The sequence below is a fragment of the Scyliorhinus torazame genome, chromosome 22 (assembly GCF_047496885.1).
Source record: "Scyliorhinus torazame isolate Kashiwa2021f chromosome 22, sScyTor2.1, whole genome shotgun sequence".
NCBI classification, from domain to species: Eukaryota; Metazoa; Chordata; class Chondrichthyes; order Carcharhiniformes; family Scyliorhinidae; genus Scyliorhinus; species Scyliorhinus torazame.
This window is the reverse complement of record NC_092728.1, coordinates 50,183,331-50,195,639: the sequence shown is the minus strand read 5'-3', so window position 1 is coordinate 50,195,639 and position 12,309 is coordinate 50,183,331. Positions and strand designations below refer to the sequence as shown.

Here is a 12,309-nt window from a genome sequence, read left to right as displayed (position 1 = left end):
ACCCCAGAGTCTAGTGAATTTTGATAAATTATCACTAGTGCGTTTACAATTTCCCTAGCCATCTCTTTTAACACTCTGGGATGCATCCCTTCAGGGCCAAGAGACTTGTCTACCTTTAGCCCCATTAGCTTGCCCAATATTGCCTCCTTAGTGATTACAATCATCTCAAGGTCCTCACCTATCATATCTTTATTTCCATCAGTGACTGGCATGTTATGTGTGTCCTCCACTGTGAAGACTGACCCAAAAAAACAGTTCAGCTCCTCAGCCATTTCCTCATCTCCCATTATTAAATCTCCCTTCTCATCCTCTAAGGAACCAATATTTACCTTAGCCACTCTTTTTTGTTTTATGTATTTGTAGAAACTTTTACTATCTGTTTTTATATTCTGAGCAAGTTTACTCTCATAATCTATCTTACTCTTCTTTATAGCTTTTTTAGTAGCTTTCTGTTGCCCCCTAAAGATTTCCCAGTCCTCTAGTCTCCCACTGATCTTTGCTACTTTGTATGTTTTTTCCTTCAATTTGATACTCTCCCTTATTTCCTTAGATATCCACGGTCGATTTTCCCTCTTTTTACCGTCCTTCCTTTTTGTTGGTGTAGCACTTTGCTGAGCACTGTGAAAAATCACTTGGAAGGTTCTCCACTGTTCCTCAACTGCTTCACCATGAAGTCTTTGCTCCTAGTCTACCTTAGCTAGTTCTTCTCTCATCCCATTGTAATCGCCTTTGTTTAAGCACAAAACACTAGTTTTTGATTTTACCTTGTCATCCTCCAACTGTATTTTAAATTCCACCATATTGTGGTCGCTCCTTCCAAGAGGATCCCGAACTATGAGATCATTAATCAATCCTGCCTCATTACACAGGACCAGATCTGTAAACCATACTGTGTGTAAATAAAGTACCATTAACTTTGAACTAACTAACTGGTGTATTGGCTGTTTGATCGATATTCGGTTGAACCTTGTGGCGGTATCAAGAGATACCTGGCGACTCTGAAAAGCATATTCATAATTAAGATTAAGAAAGGCGACCTTATTAACCGCTATATTGATAGCCACTAAAAGATAGCAACAACCACTAACAGATTACATGTGTTTCGTGCCTTTAACACAATCAGTTCCCATTAAACATCACTCTAAATAACACACAGCTCTCTTTCCAATTACATAGACAGGCAGAAATGATTCTTGTATTTATGAAGCAATTCTCTGCTGCAAGTCAAGTTCCTTTAGAATCCTTTGACAGTCTGTAATCTAGAACAGCTTCCTTCATTACCTCGCCGGGTGACCACCTCAGCCTTCTCCCATAACTATTCAAAATAAAGATTCTCTCTCTCATTCTAAGCTCTGCCCACCCCCTCAAACAAAGGTTCTCCTCAGAGGTGGCTAGGCACAAATCCCTTTTCGAACTTGGCTGATTGCCCCCACCCATTTATACAAAAGAGCCATGCCATTCATAGGCAACTAACCCTCCCATTGACAGACAAATAGCGCAATAGACTCTGTGATGGGCTAATGGCTGGTCAAACAAGGTTGTTCCAAATGACAATGGATATTGAGTGGATCATCCTGTGTTTTCCCACTAACGAGGTTCAGTCTGAATGGAACTCGATAACTCAGGTTGTGAGCGTATCCCTCGGACTCTGCTGCTAGCAGTCTTTTCTTTCAGTCTGTTTAACCCCTAAATTGCCTGCTACATTTTGGACACCATTTCTGGACCCAAGTTCCTAATATCTCCCTTTCATGACATTGAGTGTACACTCCCATTCACCTTCAGCATCTTGTCAATGAGTACACACTCCCATTCATCCATCATTTTTTCATTGAGTATACACTCCCATTCACCCTTCAGCATCTTGTCAATGAATATACACTCCCATTCACCCTTCAGTATCTTGTCATCATATCACGGATATCATAGAATTTACAGTACAGAAGGAGGCCATTTGGCCCATCAACTCTGCACTGGCCCTTGGAAAGAGCACCCTACCCAAGCCCACACCTCCACCCTATCCCTGGAACCACAACTAACCTTTTTTGGACATGAAGGACAATTTAGCATTGCCAATCCACCTAACCTGCACATCTTTGGACTGTGGGAGGAAACCGGAGCACCCGGAGGAAACCCAGGCATACACGGGAAGAACATGCAGACTCCGCAGACAGTGAACCAAGCCAGGAATCGAACCTGGGACCTTGGAGCTGTGAAGCAACTGTGTTAACCACTGTGCTACCGTACTGCCCATATAAACATTGCGTATACTCATTGAGTATACATTGCCATTCACCCATCACCATTTTGCCATAGAGTATACACTCCCATTCACCCTTCAGCATTTTGCCATCGAGTATACACTCCCATTCACCCTTCAGTAGCGTGTCATTGCCTATACACTCCCATTCACCCTTCAGCATCTTGTCATTGAGTATACACTCCCATTCACCCTTCAGCATCTTGTCATTGCGTATACACTCCCATTCACCCTTCAGTATCTTGTCATTGCGTATACACTCCCATTCACCCTTCAGTATCTTGTCATTGCGTATACACTCCCATTCACCCTTCAGTAACTTGTCATTGAGTATACACTCCCATTCACCCTTCAGTAACTTGTCATTGCGTATACACTCCCATTCACCCTTCAGTAACTTGTCATTGCGTATACACTCCCATTCACCCTTCAGTAACTTGTCATTGCGTATACACTCCCATTCACCCTTCAGCATCTTGTCATCGAGTATACACTCCCATTCACCCTTCAGCATCTTGTCATTGCGTATACACTCCCATTCACCATTCATTAACTTGTCATCGAGTATACACTCCCATTCACCCTTCAGCATCTTGTCATTGCGTATACACTCCCATTCACCCTTCAGTAACTTGTCATCGAGTATACACTCCCATTCACCCTTCAGCATCTTGTCATTGCCTATACACTCCCATTCACCCTTCAGCATCTTGTCATTGCCTATACACTCCCATTCACCCTTCAGTATCTTGTCATTGCGTATACACTCCCATTCACCCTTCAGTAACTTGTCATTGCGTATACACTCCCATTCACCCTTCAGCATCTTGTCATCGAGTATACACTCCCATTCACCCTTCAGCATCTTGTCATTGCGTATACACTCCCATTCACCATTCAGTAACTTGTCATCGAGTATACACTCCCATTCACCCTTCAGCATCTTGTCATTGCGTATACACTCCCATTCACCCTTCAGCATCTTGTCATTGCCTATACACTCCGATTCACCCTTCAGTATCTTGTCATTGCGTATACAATCCCATTCACCCTTCAGTATCTTGGCATTGAGTATACATGCCCATTCACCCTTCAGCATCTTGTCATTGCGTATACACTCCCATTCACCCTTCAGTAACGTGTCATTGCCTATACACTCCCATTCACCCTTCAGTAACGTGTCATTGCGTATACACTCCCATTCACCCTTCAGTATCTTGTCATTGAGTATACACTCCCATTCACCCTTCTTTAACGTGTCATTGCGTATACACTCCCATTCACCCTTCAGTAACGTGTCATTGCGTATACACTCCCATTCACCCTTCAGTATCTTGTCATTGCGTATACACTCCCATTCACACTTCAGTATCTTGTCATTGAGTATACACTCCCATTCACCCTTCAGTAACGTGTCATTGCCTATACACTCCCATTCACCCTTCAGTATCTTGTCATTGCGTACACACTCCCATTCACCCTTCAGTATATTGTCATTGCGTATACACTCCCATTCACCCTTCAGTAACGTGTCATCGAGTATACACTCCCATTCACCCTTCAGCATCTTGTCATTGCGTATACACTCCCATTCACCCTTCAGTAACTTGTCATTGAGTATACACTTCCATTCACCCTTCAGTAACGTGTCATTGCCTATACACTCCCATTCACCCTTCAGCATCTTGTCATTGCGTATACACTCCCATTCACCCTTCAGCATCTTGTCATTGAGTATACACTCCCATTCACCCTTCAGTAACGTGTCATTGCGTATACACTCCCATTCACCCTTCAGTATCTTGTCATTGCGTATACACTCCCATTCACACTTCAGTATCTTGTCATTGAGTATACACTCCCATTCACCCTTCAGTAACGTGTCATTGCCTATACACTCCCATTCACCCTTCAGTATATTGTCATTGCGTATACACTCCCATTCACCCTTCAGTAACGTGTCATTGCGTATACACTCCCATTCACCCTTCAGTATCTTGTCATTGCGTATACACTCCCATTCACACTTCAGTATCTTGTCATTGCGTATACACTCCCATTCACCCTTCAGCATCTTGTCATTGCGTATACACTCCCATTCACCCTTCAGCATCTTGTCATTGAGTATACACTCCCATTCACCCTTCAGTAACGTGTCATTGCGTATACACTCCCATTCACCCTTCAGTAACGTGTCATTGCGTATACACTCCCATTCACCCTTCAGTAACTTGTCATTGAGTATACACTCCCATTCACCCTTCAGTATCTTGTCATTGCATACACACTCCCATTCACACTTCAGTATCTTGTCATTGAGTATACACTCCCATTCACCCTTCAGCATCTTGTCATTGCGTATACACTCCCATTCACCCTTCAGTAACGTGTCATTGCGTATACACTCCCATTCACCCTTCAGTATCTTGTCATTGCCTATACACTCCCATTCACCCTTCAGTAACTTGTCATTGAGAATACACTCCCATTCACCCTTCAGTATCTTGTCATTGCCTATACACTCCCATTCACCCTTCAGTAACTTGTCATTGAGTATACACGCCCATTCACCCTTCAGCATCTTGTCATTGAGTATACACTCCCATTCACCCTTCAGTATCTTGTCATTGCCTATACACTCCCATTCACCCTTCAGCATCTTGTCATTGCGTATACACTCCCATTCACCCTTCAGCATCTTGTCATTGCGTATACACTCCCATTCACCCTTCAGTATCTTGTCATTGAGTATACACTCCCATTCACCCTTCAGTAACGTGTCATTGCCTATACACTCCCATTCACCCTTCAGTAACGTGTCATTGCGTATACACTCCCATTCACCCTTCAGTATCTTGTCATTGAGTATACACTCCCATTCACCCTTCTTTAACGTGTCATTGCGTATACACTCCCATTCACCCTTCAGTAACGTGTCATTGCGTATACACTCCCATTCACCCTTCAGTATCTTGTCATTGCGTATACACTCCCATTCACACTTCAGTATCTTGTCATTGAGTATACACTCCCATTCACCCTTCAGTAACGTGTCATTGCCTATACACTCCCATTCACCCTTCTGTATCTTGTCATTGCGTACACACTCCCATTCACCCTTCAGTATATTGTCATTGCGTATACACTCCCATTCACCCTTCAGTAACGTGTCATCGAGTATACACTCCCATTCACCCTTCAGCATCTTGTCATTGCGTATACACTCCCATTCACCCTTCAGTAACGTGTCATTGCCTATACACTCCCATTCACCCTTCAGTATATTGTCATTGCGTATACACTCCCATTCACCCTTCAGTAACGTGTCATTGCGTATACACTCCCATTCACCCTTCAGTATCTTGTCATTGCGTATACACTCCCATTCACACTTCAGTATCTTGTCATTGCGTATACACTCCCATTCACCCTTCAGCATCTTGTCATTGCGTATACACTCCCATTCACCCTTCAGCATCTTGTCATTGAGTATACACTCCCATTCACCCTTCAGTAACGTGTCATTGCGTATACACTCCCATTCACCCTTCAGTAACGTGTCATTGCGTATACACTCCCATTCACCCTTCAGTAACTTGTCATTGAGTATACACTCCCATTCACCCTTCAGTATCTTGTCATTGCATACACACTCCCATTCACACTTCAGTATCTTGTCATTGAGTATACACTCCCATTCACCCTTCAGCATCTTGTCATTGCGTATACACTCCCATTCACCCTTCAGTAACGTGTCATTGCGTATACACTCCCATTCACCCTTCAGTATCTTGTCATTGCCTATACACTCCCATTCACCCTTCAGTAACTTGTCATTGAGAATACACTCCCATTCACCCTTCAGTATCTTGTCATTGCCTATACACTCCCATTCACCCTTCAGTAACTTGTCATTGAGTATACACGCCCATTCACCCTTCAGCATCTTGTCATTGAGTATACACTCCCATTCACCCTTCAGTATCTTGTCATTGCCTATACACTCCCATTCACCCTTCAGCATCTTGTCATTGCGTATACACTCCCATTCACCCTTCAGCATCTTGTCATTGCGTATACACTCCCATTCACCCTTCAGTATCTTGTCATTGAGTATACACTCCCATTCACCCTTCAGTAACGTGTCATTGCCTATACACTCCCATTCACCCTTCAGTAACGTGTCATTGCGTATACACTCCCATTCACCCTTCAGTATCTTGTCATTGAGTATACACTCCCATTCACCCTTCTTTAACGTGTCATTGCGTATACACTCCCATTCACCCTTCAGTAACGTGTCATTGCGTATACACTCCCATTCACCCTTCAGTATCTTGTCATTGCGTATACACTCCCATTCACACTTCAGTATCTTGTCATTGAGTATACACTCCCATTCACCCTTCAGTAACGTGTCATTGCCTATACACTCCCATTCACCCTTCTGTATCTTGTCATTGCGTACACACTCCCATTCACCCTTCAGTATATTGTCATTGCGTATACACTCCCATTCACCCTTCAGTAACGTGTCATCGAGTATACACTCCCATTCACCCTTCAGCATCTTGTCATTGCGTATACACTCCCATTCACCCTTCAGTAACTTGTCATTGAGTATACACTTCCATTCACCCTTCAGTAACGTGTCATTGCCTATACACTCCCATTCACCCTTCAGCATCTTGTCATTGCGTATACACTCCCATTCACCCTTCAGCATCTTGTCATTGAGTATACACTCCCATTCACCCTTCAGTAACGTGTCATTGCGTATACACTCCCATTCACCCTTCAGTATCTTGTCATTGCGTATACACTCCCATTCACACTTCAGTATCTTGTCATTGAGTATACACTCCCATTCACCCTTCAGTAACGTGTCATTGCCTATACACTCCCATTCACCCTTCAGTATATTGTCATTGCGTATACACTCCCATTCACCCTTCAGTAACGTGTCATTGCGTATACACTCCCATTCACCCTTCAGTATCTTGTCATTGCGTATACACTCCCATTCACACTTCAGTATCTTGTCATTGCGTATACACTCCCATTCACCCTTCAGCATCTTGTCATTGCGTATACACTCCCATTCACCCTTCAGCATCTTGTCATTGAGTATACACTCCCATTCACCCTTCAGTAACGTGTCATTGCGTATACACTCCCATTCACCCTTCAGTAACGTGTCATTGCGTATACACTCCCATTCACCCTTCAGTAACTTGTCATTGAGTATACACTCCCATTCACCCTTCAGTATCTTGTCATTGCATACACACTCCCATTCACACTTCAGTATCTTGTCATTGAGTATACACTCCCATTCACCCTTCAGCATCTTGTCATTGCGTATACACTCCCATTCACCCTTCAGTAACGTGTCATTGCGTATACACTCCCATTCACCCTTCAGTATCTTGTCATTGCCTATACACTCCCATTCACCCTTCAGTAACTTGTCATTGAGAATACACTCCCATTCACCCTTCAGTATCTTGTCATTGCCTATACACTCCCATTCACCCTTCAGTAACTTGTCATTGAGTATACACGCCCATTCACCCTTCAGCATCTTGTCATTGAGTATACACTCCCATTCACCCTTCAGTATCTTGTCATTGCCTATACACTCCCATTCACCCTTCAGCATCTTGTCATTGCGTATACACTCCCATTCACCCTTCAGCATCTTGTCATTGCGTATACACTCCCATTCACCCTTCAGTATCTTGTCATTGAGTATACACTCCCATTCACCCTTCAGTAACTTGTCATTGAGTATACACTCCCATTCACCATTCAGTAACTTGTCATCGAGTATACACTCCCATTCACCCTTCAGTATCTTGTCATTGCGTACACTCCCATTCACCCTTCAGTATCTTGTCATCGAGTATACACTCCCATTCACCCTTCAGTATCTTGTCATTGCGTATACACTCCCATTCACCCTTCAGTATCTTGTCATTGCGTATACACTCCCATTCACCCTTCAGCATCTTGTCATCGAGTATACACTCCCATTCACCCTTCAGTATCTTGTCATTGCGTATACACTCCCATTCACCCTTCAGCATCTTGTCATTGAGTATACACTCCCATTCACCCTTCAGTAACTTGTCATTGAGTATACACTCCCATTCACCCTTCAGCATCTTGTCATTGAGTATACACTCCCATTCACCCTTCAGTAACTTGTCATTGCCTATACACTCCCATTCACCCTTCAGTAACTTGTCATTGAGTATACACTCCCATTCACCCTTCAGTATATTGTAATTGCGTATACACTCCCATTCACCCTTCAGTAACGTGTCATTGCGTATACACTCCCATTCACCCTTCAGTATCTTGTCATTGCGTATACACTCCCATTCACACTTCAGTATCTTGTCATTGCGTATACACTCCCATTCACCCTTCAGCATCTTGTCATTGCGTATACACTCCCATTCACCCTTCAGTATCTTGTCATTGAGTATACACTCCCATTCACCCTTCAGTATCTTGTCATTGAGTATACACTCCCATTCACCCTTCAGTAACTTGTCATTGAGTATACACTCCCATTCACCATTCAGTAACTTGTCATCGAGTATACACTCCCATTCACCCTTCAGTATCTTGTCATTGTGTAAACACTCCCATTCACCCTTCAGCATCTTGTCATTGCGTATACACTCCCATTCACCCTTCAGTATCTTGTCATTGAGTATACACTCCCATTCACCCTTCAGTATCTTGTCATTGAGTATACACTCCCATTCACCCTTCAGTAACTTGTCATTGAGTATACACTCCCATTCACCATTCAGTAACTTGTCATCGAGTATACACTCCCATTCACCCTTCAGTATCTTGTCATTGCGTACACTCCCATTCACCCTTCAGTAACGTGTCATTGCGTATACACTCCCATTCACCCTTCAGTATCTTGTCATTGAGTATACACTCCCATTCACCCTTCAGTATCTTGTCATTGAGTATACACTCCCATTCACCCTTCAGTATCTTGTCATTGAGTATACACTCCCATTCACCCTTCAGTAACTTGTCATTGAGTATACACTCCCATTCACCATTCAGTAACTTGTCATCGAGTATACACTCCCATTCACCCTTCAGTAACGTGTCATTGCCTATACACTCCCATTCACCCTTCAGTATCTTGTCATTGCGTACACACTCCCATTCACCCTTCAGTATCTTGTCATTGAGTATACACTCCCATTCACCCTTCAGTATATTGTCATTGCGTATACACTCCCATTCACCCTTCAGTAACGTGTCATTGCGTATACACTCCCATTCACCCTTCAGTATCTTGTCATTGCGTATACACTCCCATTCACACTTCAGTATCTTGTCATTGCGTATACACTCCCATTCACCCTTCAGCATCTTGTCATTGCGTATACACTCCCATTCACCCTTCAGTATCTTGTCATTGCCTATACACTCCCATTCACCCTTCAGTAACTTGTCATTGAGTATACACGCCCATTCACCCTTCAGTATCTTGTCATTGCCTATACACTCCCATTCACCCTTCAGTATCTTGTCATTGTGTATACACTCCCATTCACCCTTCAGCATCTTGTCATTGCGTATACACTCCCATTCACCCTTCAGTATCTTGTCATTGAGTATACACTCCCATTCACCCTTCAGTAACTTGTCATTGAGTATACACTCCCATTCACCATTCAGTAACTTGTCATCGAGTATACACTCCCATTCACCCTTCAGTATCTTGTCATTGCGTACACTCCCATTCACCCTTCAGTAACGTGTCATTGCGTATACACTCCCATTCACCCTTCAGCATCTTGTCATTGAGTATACACTCCCATTCACCCTTCAGCATCTTGTCATCGAGTATACACTCCCATTCACCCTTCAGCATCTTGTCATCGAGTATACACTCCCATTCACCCTTCAGCATCTTGTCATTGCGTATACACTCCCATTCACCCTTCAGTAACTTGTCATTGAGTATACACTCCCATTCACTCTTCAGTAACTTGTCATTGAGTATACACTCCCATTCACCCTTCAGTAACTTGTCATTGCGTATACACTCCCATTCACCCTTCAGTAACTTGTCATTGAGTATACACTCCCATTCACCCTTCAGTAACGTGTCATTGCGTATACACTCCCATTCACCCTTCAGCATCTTGTCATTGCGTATACACTCCCATTCACCCTTCAGCATCTTGTCATTGAGTATACACTCTTAAACCATGATCACCCTCCCAAAATGTACCCAATGCTGGCTTGCCAATTCTGCTCACCCATCTGTCTCTCCTTGTTGTTTGTGTCATCAGCAACTTTGAAATTGCCATTTATTTAAATTCATTTACAGAATGTGGGCTTTGCTGACAAAGCTAGCATTTATTGCCCACCCTTAACTGTCCTTGAGAGAATGGTGCTGAGCCACTGGGCCTTATCAGAGGGCAGTGAAGGGTAAACAACATTTCTGTGGGTCTGGAGTTACATGTGCGCCAGGATGGGTAAGGATGTCAGATGTCCTTCCCTGAAGAACATTCATGAACCAGATGGGGTTTACGACATGTTGGCAGTTTTAAGTTCATGATTACTGAGACTAGCTTTTTATTTCTGATCTAATTAATTAATTAAATTTAAATTCCCTTAACCGTTGTGTTGGGATTTGAATTAATGTTTCCAGAACATCAATCCAGTGTTAAAATTGTTAGTTCAGTAATATTACCACTATGCTACCATCCACCAGCCCCGTTCGCTGTGCCCAAGTTGAAATCGTGTCCACTTACCAAGGACAAAAAAATGAATCCATCATTGACTCATTAGAATGAACAATGCTCCTTTACTCTTTCTTGTTCATCAACAAACTTTCCATGTAGCTACATTTCCTCTTGTGCCATACAGCTACATTTTTCTCACGAGCCTCTTTAGATATATCTTATTGAAAATCCCTATATACAGCACTTACTCTATTCATGTAGCTATGGTGAGATGGAGAGATACGAGAGGCTAATCTTTTTGGATTGTGGGGGTGAGATCCACGCAGACATAGGGAGAATGCTTAAACATGGTCTTAGAGAAGTTAAACCCAGTGGATATTTCTGGCTATAAATTCTACATAATTCCCTGTATCCAATCAGTTAAATTGTTCCCCTTGTATAATTTCTCCTAATCATTCCCCCTTTATAATTCTGCCTGTAGAACACATTAATTCCAGATGCATGATTTCCCACTGTTTTATTCCCTCCTTACACTTACTGTAATGAGCAGCAGACCAAAGCAGCATTTGAGGAAAAACAAGGTCAAATGGATTAAAAAAATAGAATTAGCCAGAGGTGGGGAGGGTGGCAGCGGCCGTCTTGTGCCGGGGAGGGTGGCAGCGCCATCTCGTGCCGGAGGGAGGTGGCAGCGGCCGGCTCGTGCCGGGGAGGGTGGCAGCCGCCGTCTCGTGCCGGGGAGGGTGGCAGCGTCCGTCTCGTGCCGGTGGGGGGGGGAGCTGGCAGCAGCCAGCTCGTGCTGGGGAGGGTGGCAGCCACCGTCTCGTGCCGGAGATAGTGGCAGCGGCCGTCTCGTGCTGGGGAGGGTGGCAGCCGCCGTCTCGTGCCGGGGAGAGTGGCAGCGGCCAGCTCGTGCCGGGGAGAGTGGCCGCGGCCAGCTCGTGCCGGGGAGAGTGGCAGCGGCCAGCTCGTGCCGGGGCGGGGGGCAGCTACCGTCTCGTGCCTGGGAGGGGGGGGGTGGCAGCGGCCGTCTCGTGCCAGGGAGGGTGGCAGCGGCCGTCATGTGCCGGGGAGGGTGGCAGGGGCCGTCTCATGCCGGGGAGGGGGGGGTGGCAGCGGCCGTCTCGTGCCAGGGAGGGTGGCAGCGGCCGTCTCGTGCCGGAGGGGGGTGGCAGCGGCCGTCTCGTGCCGGAGGGGGGTGCCAGCGGCCGTCTCGTGCCGGAGGGGGTTGGCAGCGGCCGTCTCGTGCCGGAGGGGGTTGGCAGCCGCCGTCTCGTGCCGGGGAGAGTGGCAGCGGCCAGCTCATGCCGGGGGGGG

General features: G+C 44.9%; 1 protein-coding gene across 3 annotated transcripts in view; it reads right to left on the bottom strand.

Annotated features, from left to right (window-relative positions):
- pnpla7b (patatin-like phospholipase domain containing 7b) overlaps positions 1-12,309 on the bottom strand; it is a 473,312-nt gene that overhangs the window by 212,420 nt on the left and 248,583 nt on the right. The window lies entirely within an intron of this gene.